Source organism: Sciurus vulgaris (genome assembly GCF_902686455.1).
Source record: "Sciurus vulgaris genome assembly, chromosome: 1".
NCBI lineage: Eukaryota > Metazoa > Chordata > Mammalia > Rodentia > Sciuridae > Sciurus > Sciurus vulgaris.
Window position 1 is genome coordinate 140,077,596 of NC_136461.1, and position 20,102 is coordinate 140,097,697.

At 38.3% G+C, this 20,102-nt stretch overlaps 1 protein-coding gene and 1 long non-coding RNA gene across 2 annotated transcripts in view; one reads left to right on the top strand and one right to left on the bottom strand.

Moving 5' to 3' along the window:
- Positions 1–13,368, bottom strand: part of LOC306667616 — a 99,439-nt gene extending 86,071 nt beyond the window's left edge. The window contains exon 1 of the long non-coding RNA XR_013765626.1: positions 13,259–13,368. This is a non-coding gene — a long non-coding RNA (uncharacterized lncRNA). The remainder of the gene's footprint in view (positions 1–13,258) is intronic.
- The window catches only part of NKAIN3 (sodium/potassium transporting ATPase interacting 3), a 349,578-nt gene that overhangs the window by 146,562 nt on the left and 182,914 nt on the right, over positions 1–20,102 (top strand). The gene's annotated exons all lie outside the window — the stretch shown is intronic.

Below are 20,102 nucleotides of genomic sequence, written 5' to 3' on the forward strand. Positions count from 1 at the left end.
TCCATCTCCTTCCTAAGGTTTGAACATTTTTCTGATATATCATTGATAAAAACTGTGCATTCCTTTAGTTTGTATTTTGATGCCATTTTCTATGCCCATGAATCTTATAATTGACCTTTTAATATCAGCCCAGATTTCTTGAATGTTTTCTGGTCATGGTCTCTAACCATGTTTTCTTGATAATCCACTTTATTTTCAAGATTATATACTTTGTCTTCAAGGCCTTATAATCTGTGTTCAAAGTGGTCTACTCTATTGGTGATGCTCAAAACCAAATTATTTTATTTTACATATTGAAGCTTTCATTTCCAGGATTTCTGTTTAATTCTTTTTCAGAATCCCTATGTCACTATTAAAAGAATATTTCACTTACTGTATTTTCTCAATAAGTTCCTTCCTTAAATCTTCTTTTATCTCATTGAACATTCTAATTATGAACTGTCTAAATTCTTTCCCCAACATTTCCTCCATTGTGGTATCACTGGAGTCAGTTGTTGAAGTGTTGACTGTTTGGAGTGACTTGTTCCCTAAATATTTTATATTATTTGGATATCTACCCTTCTGCAAGGATAATTATCACTTCTACTTTTATGTAAGTGACTATTTAGTGAGCTTCTTTCTCTTACGTGCCCCACACTGGTTGAACATCCAGGTACTGATGCTTCCAGTCAACGTGTATCCTCTGCTGTTCCCAGTGCTAGCACCACTTTGAGAAAACAATACTAAATCCTATTAATTTCAATCACTTCAGAGCAAAGCCATGTATGAATAAAACTTGGGGAGAAGAAACTTACTGAAAATCTTCTCCACAGTTCCTCTAATCCAAGGTAAAAATTGTCATAATGCTCTGGAATCGATTGAGAAGCTAGTGATTAAAGACTGTAAAATTACTATTACATTGTGTAGGACTTTAAACAGGGGAGAAAATTGGTTAAAGGGAAAAAAGAAAGAGAAAAGAAAAGATAGAAATAATACAAACCAAAGTAAAAAGAAGAAAATGATAGGTGTCAGGTTTTGAGACAGAAGCAAATAATGCAAGAGGGAGAAGAGAAACTAAGAGGAGCAAGTGTAAACCTGAGCTAGGAAAGCAAAGAATGATCCCAGTTGATGCTTTAAAACATTCGAAGAAATGCAATCAAATGGGTTAAGGGTGCTATATCAAAAAAGGGGGACAACTATCAACTCAAATTATAAAGTAATAAATATATAACCAAAATCAACATTAAAGCTATTTATAATAATTGATGTGGAGGGGAGTCTTCTTACTAAGTCTTCCTGTTTGGGATTTCATCAGGATTCGAGACATTTAGAAGATGACAACCTCTCTTCAACTTCGTTTCTCTTTCCCTGGGTGTGATAGAAATAATCATGCCAGCTCACTTCTAATACAATTCTAGGAGACCCTCTCCTCTTTGATCTGTCTATATACCAACCAACTTTCTGCTGGGTCAGAGGAGATGGTACCTACTTTCTGTGACTTAGCAGTGCAGTTATTTCCTGTTAGGGGTATAGTCTTGTGGGCCCTCCTGAAGAAAAGCCCTGTATATCCAGTGCAGTCAAATCCAATGTGGGCTCCCACATGCATATTATAGTGTGCAGGGTGTGGTGGTCTTAGGTAGAGGTAATATAGTCTGTTTGATATGATGGTAGGTGACCCCTGATAGCTTGTAGCACTACCTCTCTCTTCAGAGTGCACAGTTCACAGGCAGTGGGCTTATATTTGGGCTCACTGGTTTTAAGTTGTTCTGTGGGTTCCTCCTCTGTAAGCCCCTTTGTGGGTTGCTGTATCATTTTGAATGTGCAAGGTTCTCTGCTGTCTGCTTGGGGTTATCCTCAGAAATTGCCTTCGGTGAGTTTATGCATCTGAATGTGAATTAACTGGCAACTCTGGACTTGGAGCTATGGATCCTTCTAGAGGTGATGGGATACAGGAGCAACTTCTCTGATTGCTATAGATTTCTTGCCAGACAGTTCTTGCTCATCAGCCCAGGGGGTCAAACCTACGTGCTTGGAGGGTGCTCTACTGCATTTACTGGCTGTTTCTGTTGGGTGTGGGGGCATGGGATATAGGACTCAAGGATGTCACTTTTACTTCTGTGGGTTGCTGGGTGCCTGCTCTCCTTCACAGGGCTTTCTTTAAAGTGGCATAGAGCCTGATGACTGTGTGCAAGTGTGGGACCAGTGATTGTGGGTTCTTTTTGGGTGCTCAGTGGTACAGAAGCCTCCGCCCTGGATGATACCTCCCCATCCCTGCATCTGAGTTCCCATGGCTCACAGTTGTGAATTGTGGCTGCCACTTCCCGCTGCTGAGATTTTTTTCAAGCTGCATTGTATAAACACTTGCTAGATATCTGCAACTGTGGGTCTGTGGGTGCAGGCTCTCTGTGGGCTGTTTTTGGCACAGAAGTCTCTGCCATGGCTGGTGCAGATCACCATGGTTTCACCCATCACTTTGTGGGAGTAGTATATCAATTGGCCAGTCTTTTCCTGAGTTCCTGCAGAGCCTGTTTGGAGTGTTGGGTTAGAGTTAGCACTTCTTAGTAGTGACTAGCTCTTGGGTCTACTCCCACCATGCCCTTTGTGGTAAGCAGGAGGGAGTTTCAATAATTTTCAGCGAGCAACAAATGTAAGTTCCTTCTGGACAGATTACTGAGGTTGGCTAGCTGTGGACTCTACAAGATGGCTGCCCTATCCAACACAGTTTTCAGTACTTTGTTTGAGCTAAATTACATGATTTCTTTTGTTGTCTTTGCTGCTCCTTTCCCACTTTAACTTGATCTGTACTATGGTTTGGATGTGAGGTGTCCCCCAATAGCACACTTATAAGACAATTCAAAAGGTTCAGAGAATAAATGATTGGGTTACAAGAGTCTTAATCCAATCAGTGAATTAACCACCTGATGGAATTAATTAAATGGTAACTGAAGGCAGGTGGGGTGTGGCTTTGGGTTATATATTTGTATCTGGTGAGTGAACTCTCTCTGCTTTCTGATCATCGTGTGGGTTGGTTCCCTCTGCCACACTCTTCCTCCATGATGTTCTGCCTCACCTAGAGCCCTGAGGAATGAAGACAGACTTCTATGGACTAAGACCTCTGAAACCACGAGCCCTCAAATAAACTTTTCCTTCTTTACAATTGTTCTGGTTGGGTCCTTTATTTACAGCAGTGAAAGAGCTGACTAAAACAGTCTGCTTTTCTTTCCAAGTATTGATAAGGAAGCAAATTTATGCTGTTTTCCTCTCCCTCTTTTTCTCTTTGTTACCTATCCTCCCTGACATTACCCTTGTCAGGGTTTAGGGTCAAGAAGTTCTGTTCTTTCCAGACATGGTGGCACTTGCCTGTAATCCCAGCAGTTTGAGAGGCTGAGGCACAAGGATCATGAGTTCAAAGACAGCCTCAGCAAAAGCGAGGTGCTAAGCAACTCAGTGAAACCACGGTCTCTAAATAAAATACAAAACAGGGCTGAGGATGTGGCTCAGTGGTCAAGTGCCCCGGAGTTCAATCCCTGGTACCTCCCCCCATAAAAGAAGTTCTGTTCTTATTTTCTTCTCCAATAACCAAGCTCCAAGTTCCTCCAAGTCTCAAACTGTCCAATATTGGATTTTTGAGTATTTACTCTGTCACCCACCTCTCTGATCAGCTGTGTTTCACTGCTCCTTTCTAACCTGTGGAGGGGTCAAGAGTTGCTGCCTAGATCTGCTCTGCCATCCTCATTCTCTATTATATGACCTTGAGAAGTTATTTAAATTTATCTTGTTCTTTAAATGAGAATTATTACACTACCTCATAGTAACTACCTCACCATTTGCTGTGAGAATTAGATGAAATGAGATAATGTAGATAAAGTGCTTATTTAGAAAACACTGAAAATGTTCAGTACCCCATCCCCCTTTACCACCTTACTCACAGTTTAATATTCTGCAGTTTCAGATCTCTACAAACTCAGATGCAAAAATATTAATGAAAAATTCCAGAAAGAAACCATTTATAAGTTTTAAATTGCATGCTATTTGAGTAGTGCAATGCAATCTCACACTGTCCCACTCCATCCACCCTGCATATGAATCATCCCCTTGTCCAGTAAATCTCTGTATACTCTCCCCTCCCATTAGTCCCTTAGTAGCTATCTCAGTGATCAGATTAATTGCTGTGGTATCATGGTGCTTATGTTCAAGTAACCATTATTTTACTTAATAATGACCCCAGAGTGTAAGAATGATGATGCTGGCAATTTGAATATGCCAAAGAGAAACCAGGAAACTGTATATATTCAGTATAGAGTTGGAAGATATCTGGGGTTTCATCATCTACTGGAAGTCTTGGAGCATATTTCCCGTAGATAATGGAGAAATTATTGCAATAAGCTCCTAATAAATATTAGTCATTTTAATTTGGAAATGGTAACAATTAGGAACAATACAAGCAGGAAGATAAGGAATCCACACAAAGAAGACGCTGAGGTATGTTTTGTGAGGTTGGGGAAAGAAAAGGAGAATTTTTGCCCATATTGGGGGTGATGGTGGGTGGGGGTCAGTAAGCAGTGAATTTGATTCCTAAAGGATATTCCAAAGTCATGCATGGAGGTGCACACAAGTATTCATTTGTAGTCACATTGTCAGAGCTATAACTTTTTTCATTTACATTATATGTGAACACCTACAGATAGTTTTTTTAATTTCAGGTTTAATTAAACATTCTGATTCAAGATTATGTTATACTACACTTGGCACCAGTAGTCAGAGGATTTAGAAGGAACCAGAATTTACCAGCAGGGTAGTATCAGATATTCTTCTTCCTGGGAGTTCTTAAGCAATCCATGCAGCAGTTCAGGTTTAAGAAGTGTTTTGCAGAAAACTGGTCCAGGAGTTGCACTAGCTTAAAATACTTTAGACATCTGACAACCCAATATCTCTTGCAACTCCTCTATAGATATGGCTTCTAGAATCCCCACTAGAGACATGGTGCTTGCTCAAGGAAACCAAAAGTCATGACTTTTCACCAGCATTTGTAGTCCCAGTCCAGATGTGATTTGCCAACCATGCATCATTTTTTAATCATACCCAATATCTCTTCAAAACACAGTTGGCACATGTTTTATCAACTTACCAGGGGAAGAGTGTTAAAGAGTTATTCGAGGTCAAATTCTCATGCAGCAGGAGAAGGCATAGTATTAACATTTTCCATGATCAGTAACTGATTTGTTGAGAAATCATGCGTGAGAGTATAACAATGAAGATATGTTTTTATTTGTCAATAACTGTCTCAAAAGTGCTCTGAAGAATCTCACCTTTCCTATTTGTTAGGTGAGCACTAATAATAGAAATCTTAGCTAGTGTCTTGGCTCTTTAGCTTCATTCATTTACTAAGTCACTTAGAATTCTTAAAACTAAGAATCTTTTAAATATTTCATAACTCTTTTCTTCATTCTGCCTTGTCCTCCAGAGCATGGGCTGGAAGGAAGCAGGGTCTGATTCTCACATGCATTCTCCCACATACATCACTCAAGGTGTTTGTACAGGAAGAGGAGATAAAGCAGAGAGAATGCTAAAGGCCTGTTCAGGGCAAAGTGGCAGTTTGCTTTATAGATGATACATTGTTGGGCTGGTTCACATATGGCTTGATGAGGACGGATGGGATGTTGTCAATTACTGTCACTGATGGGGAATCATTCTTTAGCTACTCTCCCAGATTTTGGTGATTTCAAGTGTAATTTAGCCACATCCTCCTGCCCAACCCCCACTGGCAACCTTACACTGCCTTCTTCTAAATTATAGACTGTAGCCTAAAATCTCACCAAATACCCACAATCAACTTAAGACCCATATGCATGTTCAGAATCCATGCTCTCTCTCAAGAACAGAGAACTTGACAATGGTTAAGAAGAAGGTGATCTGGGATCCATCTCTGCCTGGCAGAAGCTGCCATGCCATCTCTTCCCCCAGTGCTCTCTTCCCCTGCTCCACCCACACAGAAATTCTGATATCTAGCTAGAAAAAAATGATCAGTCTCCTCTTTTTGAAGGTAACTGAGCTTTAATGAGTTAAAGTTATGTTAAATGAGTTATTCTTCTGATATTTTTTATTCCTCATGTTTGGGAAAATAATATACCTCCTTCCCCACCCTCCTAAATTCTCCTCTTATGAAAAAGTGATACCTCTTCTCTGTATTATCTTGTTAATCTGGATGTGTTTGTGGTGTGGAGATTGAAATGGGGGATATAAACCAGTGCTGTTGGTCCAGAACGTTCTAGCAAAACTGGAAAGGCAAGCCCTTCCCTAATTCTGTCAGTTTTATGAGAGAAGAATGTGGGGCTACTTATAACCTTTGTGAGAGAGTCAATATGATGGCTGAATTATGCCCTTTCAACTCGTAAGTTGAAGCCCTAACTCCCTGTACCTCAGAATATAACAGTAGTTGGAGATAATGTCTTTAAATAGATAATTAGCTTTAAATGAGGTTATTAGAGTTGACCCTACTAATTCAATATAGCCAGTGTCTTCATAAGAAGAGATTAGGGTTCAGATGTGTACAGAGGAAAAACCATATAAGGACACCAAACCAAGATAAGCAACTGTGAGTCAAGCAGAGAGGTCCTCAGAAGAATCCACCCCTGTCTATACCTTGATCTTGGACTTCTAGTCATCAGAACTCTGAAAAGACAACTATGTGTCCTATCAACCACTGAGTCCATGATATGTGTTGTGGCAGCCCTAATAACCTAATATAGTCAGGAAGACAAGGTTTGTTTGTCCTACATATATACTGGCAGCGTCATGTTCAATGGGCAAGAAGACAGTATTGGCAAGTTGTTGTCAAGGCTCTTACTACCAGTGTGACTTCCCTCTCACACAGGCCTTGTTTATCATTGGTGAAGTTTATGACAAGACAACAGGTGGAAAGAAAAAATATATATAGATGTATAAGTGTCTGGGAAATATATAGTTTAGATTTGGCAGAGTTCAAGGGAGCAAATTGGACTCCAGTGAAATCTTCTAGTTAGCCTTTATTATCATGCTATTTGGTTTAGAACCAAATCATGAATAAGTATTCAGTCCTCATTTCTAGTCACTGGCTTGTAAAAATCCTCCCTTTCATTCAAATTTCATTAACTTTTTATTCCTTAAAAGTAAAGAAATTGAATTTAATAAGCTATAATTCTTTACTTCTGAACCACCTGCTTGGCTCATTCACCTTGAAAAATTAATCAATAGCAATCAATGTAAATAAATTACTAAGACTCCCCTTATTCTTTTCTTTTAACAAAGTAAGTTCAGGAACATCAGTTTTTCTTTGCTTATCCTTTTACTCATAAAAGTAATTTTATTTTTTCTAAGCTTCAGTGGTATTTATGGTCTCAGTGGCATTCAAATACTTGCCTCAAGAGGTTTAATTAGGACATTAATGAAATCGAGATAAAGGATGCCTATAAAACTGTATGAATGAACAGTAAAAATTCTTTAACTAGTGGGTTGGGGGAAATGACTTGTTCTGACAGTGTGACTTTTAAGTCTTCTGGATAAATTGTTCCCAGATGATTGACAGGTCATGTAAGCCAGGTACCACTTAGCTGTATTTATAACTCTATCCCTTTTTCATGTTTTCCCTCTGCAGAACTCTCCTCCTGAGCCTACTCTATAGTGATATCCATAAAATTTCAAGAATTAATTATATTTAAAAAAATTAACAATGATCATGGAAACCGTAGTGGTTTGCCACTCAGATCTCTTTTCAGTTAAAAAAATAATCTTCTTTGATGAATCAGCTAGCTGACAGCCTACAGACCCCAGTCCTTCAGCATCTTGCCACAGTTTTCTGCCAAGGCCACATTCTCCCCAGGCTGCTTCAAGCTAATCACTGAGCCTGGCAAGGCTGCTAAAGACAGACCATTTCTGCCTGATGAGGTACCTCTTTAACAGACCATCTTTGCTCTGGGGCTCCTCGTCAGCCTTTGCTCAGAGCTACATGGAAATCCAGGGCCCCTTCCACCCAATCCTTCTTCCCTCTCTCCTTTCCAAGTTTTCAGACCGCCTCTCTGGAGTGAGCTCTCCCTGCCCATTCCTTGCTCCCCTGTAACTTTAACTCCATTAAATCTCTTGCACTTAGTTTTTTCTTCAAAAAAAGACCTCAACTAACACAACAATCTCTGCATAATTTACAGAAAAAGCACATTACCAAAAGGAATATAGAGGCACTCTCTACCTCTCCTCCTACTGCACCAAACCTTTACCTTCTGGGGGAGACAGAAATTGGTTATATGACACAGTCTTTAAATCTAGGGAATTTTTTCATTGTTTATTTTTTTTAACTGTTAAGAATAAGAGAATAAATGAAAATGGATGAAGATATCCCTCAAAATCCCTTGGAAGTGTAAATTCCATCAGAGGATCACATTTGTGTGTTTCAGAACACATGCAAAGCTGCTCTCATTAAGGGAATATGTGTGTGTTTTCATTTCAACTAGTTAAGAACTGCAGAAACACAAGTAGGATCACAAATAAGAGATTAAAAGGAAATCTGTAATCTTGTCTGATAAGTTTTCAGGTTTCAGAACAAATCTTCAAGCCTTATCTTCAAGTCACAAACTCTTGTGCTTTCAGGGTTTTCTCCCATCTCCAACTTATGTCTAAGCTCGGGGAGCCACCTGAATTGCTGAGGGTGTCGAGTGGGGGCTCCCTTCCATTCTGGCTCCTCCAGTGACCTCTCTGTCCATGTCCACTTGGATTCTGTTTTCTTCCAGGCAGTGTTTGGCTGGGTCCTTCTGTCTCCTCAAAGTTTTACCTTAAAATAGGTAAACTGCCTTTTTATCTCAAACCCCTCAACCCATATCTGAAGTAGTTCTTTTCCCACATGGCTATACCCAAGAAAAAGGCTAAATAAACCTGTTCCTCTAAAGCATTGTTTACTTTCTTTATGTATCATTCATCAAATTCTAATTCACCAGTACATTTTATCTTTTTCAAACTTGCTCTAGGAAGCCCTGCTCTCTTTTCTGATTTTTCTCTCAAATATTTTGTTTGTGCCCTAAGTTTCCAGCTTCTGCTGAAGGACTAGGCTTTTGAAACAGAAAAGCTAAAAGGTAAGAGGCTTTTTCTGATTATTGTTTTATATGTCCCTCCCCAGGGACAATCAGAACAATAGCAACCATCTGCTTTAAAAGAAAAAGAAAAAAAAAAAAAAAAAAAAAAGGAGAAATACCAAGAAGGGGGATGAACCATATTATTCTGCCACTTCAGCATATGGCTAGACAATAAATTAAAGTTTTAGAGTTGAGAGGGACATTAGAGGTTTCTAATTCATCCTCCTTTCCAGTCTTCTCTGTTATATGTTCCTGACAGATGGTCAAACAGACTCCATAATTTCAGTGACAGAAAATTCAGTTCCTCATAAAGTGCATTCCAGAATTGTTGGACTTCTTAGAAAGCCCATCCTTCTATTGCACTGGCATCTGTTTCCATTCTGAGCAGGAAAAGATGATGAACAGAACATTAGCCTTGGACCTAAACAGACACAGCCGGTTCAAATATTCCTATGAGTATCAGCTTCTTCATGTCCAAAACAGACCTGATGACATCTATCTTTCAGAGTCACAGGAACAATTAAGTGAAGTATAAATATCTGGTACAGTTTTTATCATGGTGGAAGTTTGCTAATAATTAATTCTGTGTACCCTAAAATATCCAGTAATGATCCAAACCCATTTGTTCATTCACTCGTGCTCTCAAAAACTGTTGACTAAGTATTTATCTTATTCTAAAATCTGGAGTAAATTCTGTTAATATAGCAAGGAATGAAACAACTATATATCTTGCCTTAAGGAAATATAGTGCATCCAAAATTAACATTGAATTACAAATGTGAGAAATCTTACGAAGGAAAACACCAGAATATTGAGAATACATACTGAGAAAAACATAAGGAATGAGTCTACTTTCATTATATTGCTTAGCCACACACACACACACACAAGCATGTGTTACTTTTCCTGTGGAGTCTCCTTATATCATGAATAAACATTCCAAGATCCTCATCCATTCTTCACTTGGTGTGGTTGTAGAATAGCTTCATTTTTCCTATCAAAATATAGAACATTGAGAAATCCTTCTTATGCTGAGTCTAATAGTAAACAATTTAGGTTGTTTTAAATTCTTCTTCATTTTTTTCTTTCAACATGTGAAACAATAACTGAATACATATAGTACTCCTTCCACAGATTGCACATTCTATGTGCCAATTTTATTTGCTATTAGATTCACTTCTATAAGGTTGAGGGGAAAATAAGTTTTAAGACACTGTCATTTATTTCCTTTTGGAAACTTACTTTAGAAATTACTCATATAATATCTAAAAAGAGTCTCCAAGTTTCCCTTTATCACTAGTCTTTAGTTCATTTTTCACTGCAAAAATGTAATATCCAGACTGGGTAATTATGAAGAATAGAGGATTATTTTGGCTGATGGTTCTAGTCCAATGTCAAGGGGCCACATCTGGCAATGGCTTCTTGGTGGCAGAGTTTCAAGGAGGTGGAGGGCATCATCTGGTGATGAACAGGGAATGGGAAGAATAGAAAGCAGCAGTACATTTGGAAGAAAAATCAAAGGAAGCAAGGGAGGGGAGGGCCCCACTGACTCTTCCAACACCCCACCTTTGGGTGAACTAATCCACTTCCTAACTAATCCACAAGCCTTCATGATCATGTCACCTCCCATGGGGCCCATTTTCAGTACCATTACATTTTGGGGACAAATAATATCCAAACCAAATATCTCCAGCTAGTCATAAGCTCCTTATCAGAGAAGACAGCACTCAGATACCAGGTCCATGCCTCCATCCCCAGCTCGTAAGCCTTCAGTATGATTTCACATTGCTCATTTTTTTCTGGCTTTACATTTGGACATCACCTGTACATTTTTCATTTCAAGCAGGCGTGGATTTGATCCCATAAGAAGTTCCCAATTATTTCAAAACATTTATCCCATTAACATATGTTCAGTAACCAGGGTTATCCTGATAGAACTGGTTTCAAAACATCAGCAAATGATGTGCTTGCTGCTGAAAGATACTTTCCCTTTATCAAATGTTTCTCATGGGAACTGGCTATATCTTTTTATCAGAAAAGCACATTTTAAAGAATGTTCAAATATTCCTGCTAACCCCACACCCATGCACAGAACTCCTGTACTCCCATCAGAATCCCCTCCTCTTTATCTTTATCTCTTAGACTCTGAAATCACATACAATGAATTTAGAATATGTGGTTTAATTATTGAGTCAAATGATTTATCCAGTAAAGGGATTTACAAAGTACTAATCGGATCTGTAAATTTCCTAAGGAAAATTATAATATATTAAATCTATTTTCTTTAAGTGGTACCAAAGGTTGGCATTGGGCTACTTGTCCATCACACTGAAAAACACACAAACACAAAACAAAAATGGAAGAATAAATACCACAATTCGGGCAGAGGAGATAGGAGAAAGAGAAGGCTCCTTAGGGATGGGGATGTAGCTCAGGGGTAGAGCACTTGCCTAGCAAGTGCAAGGCCCTGGGTACTACAAAAAGGAAAAGAAGAAAGTGAAAGGAAGGAAAGAAGGAAGGAAAGAAGGGTCTCCCAACCTTGCTGCTTGCACAGCTTTGTCTCTCTTCTTGACCCAACCCACCCTTCTCTACTTCCTAAGTAGCTTCCTTTGGCTGAGCCAGCTGGACAGTGGCACCAATCTCAGGAACTTCAAGCTGTGCTTGTATGCCAAGTGGGCACTTCCTGACTATACACATTCACCAGCAGCTACAACGTCGGGGGCAGAGAGTAACGAGGCAGGCACTTGTCCCTGAAAGAAGGAAGAAATGTCACTCTCCCTCTGTGAATAGATGTGGTTGTTCTCACTGTCTCCCTTGAAAGCTTCATTCTCTGAAGTACAAGCTATTATGCCAAGGCAGATGTACAATCTGGGAAGTTTTCCAAATTCATTACTGCAAAGCATGAGGTATTCAGCATTAGTGCCTCCATGGAAGTTTCTGTCTCTGTCTCAGTCTGCCTGACTGGCAGCACTGAAAGGGAGACAGGTGTCCAGTGGCTGAGTAGGTAAGAGCTGGAGCATCCATCCTGACACAGACATTTCCAGCCAGTGTCTCAGTTTGCAGAGCAGATAGTTTTCCCTGACAGCTGCACACATTTCACGCAAGCAAAATGTTCCACTGATGAGGCGACAGCTTGAGCTTGTCTGAATAAGCTACACCCTGGGAAAGTGCATAGTCATGAGCTTCACAGTGACTACAAGGGAACAATGCAAGAGCCACTGCCATTGGTACCACTTCTGGCACAGGTGGAAGGAGACCCTGTGTTTATTAACTGCTTCACCGATTTCTGTAGTGTTCCCCAGTGTTTCAGAATCTGACTCAAAACCAAGGAATAAATTACAAAGACAGTTTGTTCCCTTGATATAATGCAGGGAAGTATCAGACTCACAATCTTGCCATCTACAACATAACCTTTGCATATCTTAGAGTTTTCCAGTTTCAAGCAAGCTGTTCAATGTTTTCCTTACAAGTTCTCAAAATGAAAAAACGAACTGTGCTTCTTTCTCTCACATTATCTACTCCTTGGTAAAAGTGCTTTCTGCATGAAGTAGGTGTTATTGTGGAGAGGCTGACAGGAAGGAGATTTGGATGATTTTAAGTGTCTCCCATCTGAGAGTGAGGCGTGACATTCCATTGTCTCCAATCTTAACCTGTTACATATGGGTGACTTAGATAGAGTGGGGCCAGCTGAAGCTGAGTACAATGGCAGGTCCCCTTGCCAGTGGTGTGGACTGAGTTAGAAAAAATGAAGGACTCTTCAGAGTTTTCACATGGGTTTCCAATTGTCCCAAGATTCCAAAACTTTTTAACATAATGATAAAAATTTATTGTTGCTGTTGGTTGTTTATTCTGTTTTTGTTTTGTTTTGTTTTTCCCCAAGTGAGGAGAAAAAATTCCACTGCATTTGAGAATGTTAAATTCTAAAATTCTGAACAAAGCCCACTATACCCTGGATGTTCCAGGACCCTTCTTCTTCTACTGCCTCATCTCAAACCACTCACCTATGCAATTCAAAAGGAAAGAGGATACTATGATTTTTTTATTCTTTTCCTAACAAGATTCATCAAGACAGGTTCATGGTACTGATGAGATGTAAGCTAGACCACCAGATCAATTTGTTATGGTTGCATAACATGCCACAACACAATGGCTTAAAATAGTAATCATTCATTGTTACTCACCAGTCTAAAGGTCAGCTAATAGGTCCTCTGGTCTTGACAGAATTATTCCTATGTCTGTGATCAGCTTTGAGTCAGGCAAGCAGATCTGCTGACATTAGCTGAGTTCTCTTTCAGCTTTGAGGATGGCACCACTGTTAACTGGCCTATAAGGATTTGGCTCTTCTCCACATAATCTGACATTTTCCACCAGGCCATCCTGGACTTCTTTTCAGGTCATGGCAGTGTTCCAAGAGAAAGAATGAAAGCTCTCGAGGCTACTTGAAGCCTGGTGTAAGAACTGGCATGTTTCACATTGCTTACTCTGTTGGTCAGAGCATGTCAAAAGGCCTGTTCAGATTCAAGAATTGGAGAAATAGACTCCATCTCTTTAAGGAAGAATCTTCAAAGTTATATTGCAAGGGGCAAAGACACAGGGGCAATTCTTGCAATTGAGTCACTCAAACTTCAGGGATGAGTAAGAGATCAGCAGACAAAGATGTGTAAGAATGTTTCCAGATACAAGGAGGAATAAACAGAAAGATCAAGATCTGTTCTATAAAGGGGAAAGAGAACTGCTGTTAGGGGAGATTTTTGTGTATGCAGTGTGCAGAGAGGAGCACTGGACATTTATGAAAAAGATTTGAAATGGTACTTAACAGGCTCTCCTATTCCACACTGAAGAATCAGAATCTTATGATCAGTTACAGGAACCATGAATTATAGCAAAGTAATGCTTGTTTGGAATATATATTTAATACTAATCTCCATTCCCTTATTCTTGAAACTTTCTTCTTCTGTAGATTCAATGATAACTATTCTACCTTGGTTTACTTCTTATTTCTAAAACATTCATTCCTGAGTTTCTTTATTAGCTCTCTTTCCCTTGTCCTCCCTTAATTTGGGGACACCCAACATCATATCTTCAGCCTTCTCTACTCATTCGCAAGTCCCTCCTTAGCAATTTCATCTGCTTCATTAATTTTCACTAATGACATATTGATGGCTCCCAGATCTATAACCCTCCCAAAGTCTCTGTTGAGCTGTGGGCCTCTTTATCTAACTGAATATTACACATGCATTTCTTTCTCATCTTGTTTCACAGCCAATCTCATTATCCTTCTTTCTATGCTCCTTATTCTTCTATGTATCCTTTTAGCTAAAGATCACTGTTATTCATTCAAATGCACTGGTCACAAAGTCAGGAAAGTCCTGGACATCCTTTCTCTCTCTCTCTTTTGACTTTCACATTTAGTCTCTAGATTCTGTCAATTTTATTTCCTCCTATGTGGTCAGTACTAGACGGCTCTACTTATGAGTCGTGCCTATTATTCTTTGAATTCTTCAAATTCTAAAGGAAGGACAGAGATAAACTTGCTTTCACTGATGTCTTAATGATATTTTCATCAAGTCACATTTAAATAAAAGACTTTTTGAAGACTTTTGTAAACTTCTCCCCAAAACTGAAGAATTTATATTCCATTACAAGAGGCAGGTATGTTTTCCTGAAGGACTAGACAGATCAAGCCTGCCAATGCAAACTTGGACCTTTATATACACTTGACCCCTTCAAAATATCAACTTCATATGACTCAGTCAAATGACATCTAGTATTTCTCTATGGTCACAGTGAAGGTTCAACCCAACCTTTCTGTACATCTTGCCACAAATTGAATTAGGTCCAACCTCCAAGTCTGACTTCAGTACACATAATGAATACTAAAATTTCATAAAAGTTATCTAAGCTACTTTTAAAAAATCTTAAGAGAACCTCAAGTAAGACAAATAAAAACAGGTGACTTTCTTGAAGTATGAGTTTAGAGCTAACTGAACTTCATCCTTTGGTCTCTGTCTACTCCATCCAAGTACCTCCTACAAATTCCCTGAAGAATTCAGCTTAAAAATTAGTGGCCTAAAGGAAACACAAGACCAGTATGTTCTAGGACAAGAGCAAATGTCATTTATAGAGAAACACACAAGACTTTGGCTACATCTGACCTATCCTAGAAAACACTCACACAAAAAGAAAAATGTTTCATAAACTAGAAGAGATTGAACTTAGAATCTTGACCAGAAAAATGCCATAATGTCCCTCTTAATTACAACATAACCCTCTCTATATTGCAACTATCAAATGGGGCTGTTTTTCTCTCCAACCTCCTCCCACTTCTTATCTGCACTACCCCAATCAGTTCCCACTGGATTCCTGAAATAGACTAACACATCATCTATGCCAGTTTCTGGTCTACCCAATAAATGAATAAAACACCTTCCAGAGTCATATCCTAAAACCATATATTATTCCATATCTCCCATTATCTATGAAATATGGAAAAAGGTCCACATTGCACAGCCTAGCACAGAGAACTCCTCCTACCAAAGTCCCTGACCAAACTCACTGGTCAATTCTTTTCTTTCTTAACTCAATCCTATGCTATTGTGATAGCAGTAAAATGAGAGAGATCTTCAAGTACAATATTTCATACCTCCATAACTTTATAAATATTGTTCTCTTTGCCTAGAATTAGCTCTTTCATAGTGTCTGCCTGATGTAGGTTCATCCATCTCCTGCTACATAGATTTCATAACTCTCAGAAGACTTTTCTAATTCCTGTTTCCCCAGGCAGCTTTGATCTCTTTCCTCCTATTGCCACAATACTTTGTGTACATAATGTTTGACCAATCGTACTCTATCTTCATTCCTTAATGACATGTCTCCATGTCAAACTTCATTGCAAGTTCAACAAGTGAAAGGACCAAGTCTTATTTACCTTCTCATTATCAGCACCTAACACAGTACATGGCATCAGACAGTGGTTCAGTGACACCTGATGAATGCTTAATAAAAGCAAAACATCATGAAAGTAAGTATGGAACAAGCATGAAGAATGACCATGCAGGGAACCAGGTAGGAGAGTATCAAGATGACCTAGGCTGGTGAAGATCACAATGAGAGGAAGCTGGAAATTACCAATGGAGATGGAGCAAAGAATATTGGGCATTTCTGAAAAATGCAATCCATAGTACTGGACAAAAGCTTAAAAGGACAGGAGGAGCTATTTACAACAAATCCAAAATTCAGCCCTGAGCCAAGAATGAATGATTTTAATAACAAGCTTTTGGAAAGTAGGCAGAGGAACTCAGTTTCAGATAAACAGGGACTTGATACTGTACACCCCGTTAGCTACTGCTGCTATGCTACAGCATGATACAGTCCTAAGTTTTGAAACCAGAACTCAGGGAACAGGGGGGACTCAGGAATTGATGACTGCATGACCTGTGTCTAAAAACACATGTCATGATCAAAACTTGTCTTCCATTGCTCTTCTTTACCCTTGGAGACCACACGATAGTTGAACTTTTATGAATCAGGTGATTTGTTTCCAAGCACATTAGGCTGAATGCTTGCAAATGAAGGAAGCATTTAAAAATATTTATGTATATATACCTTTTATTGTATTTTATACTCACAAATAAATATACAGTGTTTATTTATATTGGGAAACCAGGCTATTGACTTTTCACTTTTAAGTGTCTTCTGATAAATGTTCTCTAAGTCAAGTATCTAATTTGATTACTGTGTTTTAACACCTGAAGTATATCTTTCAAGGGAATTGATGTTAGCTATACTGAACTGTTCTGTTAAACTTCTTTTAAATTATTGTGTGGAATTTTCCCTTAAAGGTCACTCACTGTAATAGAGCAAGAATGTATCTAAATCTGGATTAAAAGCTTCTGGTGAATTCATAGTGTTTTTCCCCCTGACTCAGAATTAATGACTTACCGCTCCCTGAAGATTTCATATCTGGAGGCAACACACGCCATCTTGCTGAGTTAAAATCCTCGTAAGGGATTGGATTAATTCTCCATTTCTAATGAGAAGAGAATGATACCAACAATGATTCTAATTATATCTTGGACTTATAGAGCTCATTTTTTCCTAGGAGTTAAAGAAAGGTCTACATCTGTTACTTAATTTATACATAAAAGCCAAGTGATTTGACAAAGGTTATACTGTATGCCAATGTGATTAGAATCCAATATGATTAGAAGTCTGGATTTTTTATTCTACATTTAGTTCCCCTTGCTTTACATTCCCATTTTTTTTAAAGATAGAAGGATAAATTATAACTTATAGGATGAAAAGTTATAATTTGACATAAAGAAGACATTTCTGAAAGAGACATTTGTGAAGCTCTGGAGTGTGGATTAGAAGCTGTGAAATTTCTTTTACTAGAAGTGTTCTAACATAAAGCAGATTTATATATGTCTGAAATCATTTATTAGGATGCTCTCTGATTGAGGCAAAGTGGAATAATTTTTCAAGGATTCTTCCAGTCCTATAAATTCAATGATTTCTCTGTGATATCCTCAGTTACACTTTGTGCTAGTAAAATTCAAAAATATATAATAATAAATGCAAAATAACAATGTTAAATTGCTTCCTTTTTGCTAGGAATTAAATGGAAGAGACTTGAGTAGAATCTTTTCACATGTGTTCCTCTGTAGTCTCTTTGAAAAACTGTAACCAACCAAAGTGATCCTTTTAAAAGAAAAGTTAGACTGTAGCAGCACTCTGCACCACCCTCCACATCACTCCTGCTTCCACTTGGGGCAAGAGCCAAGTCCTTTTAACTGCCTGCCTCTGCTCTCTGTACCTCCAGTCTACCTCTCCATTCTTGTCCTCTGACTTGCTACTTGTCCACTTTGTTCCTGCTGGGAACACTTCTGTCTCAGTGCCTTTGCATTGCATTTCCTGTGCCTGGAATTCTCTTCCTTGAGTTATCTTCATAGATATCTGCTTTCTCTTCTTTAAGTCTTTCTCAGATGTCACTTTCTTGATGAGTCTATCTTCATCACCCCTAATTAAATTTCAAAATTCCTCCACCCCTACCCCTACTTGTTTTTTTTAATAGCATTTGTCACCCCTACTTGTTTTTTTTAATAGGATTTGTCACTTTCTAACATACTTCGTAGTTTGCTTATTTATTATGTTTATGTTTTGTTGTTCATTGTTCCCTTCCTCCCAACCTCTGGAGACTTCCAACTGCTTGAACATATGCTACTTAAGGGAAGGAATCTTTGTCTATTTTGTTCACTGATTCGTCTCAAACACTCAAGATAGTACCCGACACATATTTGGTTTTCAGTAAAATGTTTTAAACAAATGAATTAATGCTCATGAATCCAAAAAAATGACTAAAAATGACTAATTGGTAGTTTTTACTTTTGTGAAAGATAATAATTTATATATAAGAACTCTCTGGAGTCAGACAAGTAGAAAGTTGCCATTTCTAAAAAATCATTCAAAGATGTACTTTAGCCAATAGAGAGATGACTCAAAATAATGAGGAAAGGCAAAGTATAAAAGAATTAAGGCTGAATATCAATACCAAAACAATATAGAATAAATCTTGATCATTTCTTATATTGTTAAAATAATACACACTTCAAAAATAATTTTTAAAATTTGTTCTAATTAGTTGTACATAAACGTAGAATGTACTCACACATTTTGATAAATCATACCTAAATAGAGTATAATTCCTCATTTTTCTGATTATACATGTTGTAGGATCATATTGGTCATGCAGTCATACATGTACATGAGGTAATAATGTCTGTTTCATTCCACTATCATTCCTACCCCCATACCCTTCCCCTCCCTTCATTCCCCTTTACCTTATCTAAAGTAACTCTATTCTTCCCTAGCTCCCCACCCGGTATTGTCAATTAGTATTTTCATATCAGAGAAAACATTTGGTCTTTGGTTATTTGGGATTGGCTTATTTTGCTTAGCATGATATTCTCCAACTCCATCTATTTACCTGCAAATGTCATAATTACATTCTTCTTTAAAGCTGTGTGTGTGTGTGTGTGTGTGTGTGTGTGTGTGTGTGTATTTCTCACATTTTCTTTATCCATTTATCTGTTGAAGGGCACCTAGGCTTGTTCCATAGTTGAGTTAATGTGAACAAGCTGCTATAAACATTGATGTGGCTGCGTCACTGTACTATGCTGATTTTAAGTTCTTTGTGTACAAATCGAGAGTGGGATAACTGGGTCAAAGATGGTTCCATTCCAAGTTTCTGAGGAATCTCCAAACTTCTTTCCATAATGGATGCACCATCTTTCATTCCCACTAGCAATGTATGAGTATACCTTTTTCCCCACATTCTTGCCAACATTTATTGTTGCTTGTATTCTTGGTAGTTGCCATTCTGATTGGAGTGAGATGAAATCTTAGAGTAGTTTTGATTTGCATTTCTCTAATTGCTAGAGATGTTTTCATCTATCTGTTGATCAATTGTATATCTTCTTCTGTGAAATGTCTGTCCAGTTCCTCAACCCATTTATTGATAAGGTTATTTGTTTTTTTGGTGTTAAGTTTTTTGAGTCCTTTATCCTAGAGATTAATGCTTTATCTCAAGTGCATGTGGTAAAGATTTTTTTCCCACTCTGTAGGCTCTCTCTTCACATTATTGATTGTTTCTTTTGCTGAGAAGTTTTTTAGTTTGAGTCCATCCCATTTATTGATTCTTTATTTAATTTCTTGTGCTTTAGGGGTCTTGTTAAGGAAGTCAGATCCTAGGCAGAAATGGTGAAGATTTGGGCCTACTTTTCTTCAAGTAGTTGCAGGGTCTCTAAAGTCTTTGATCCACTTTGAGTTGAGTTTCATGCAGGGTGAGAGATAAAGTTTTAATTTCATTTTGTTACATGTGGCTTTCCATTTTTCCCAGCACCATTTGTTGAATAGGCTATCTTTTCTCCAGTGAATGTTTTTAGCACTTTTGTCTAATATGAGATAACTGTATTTATGTAGATTTGTCTCTGTGTCTTGTATTCTGTACCATTGGTCTACTTATCA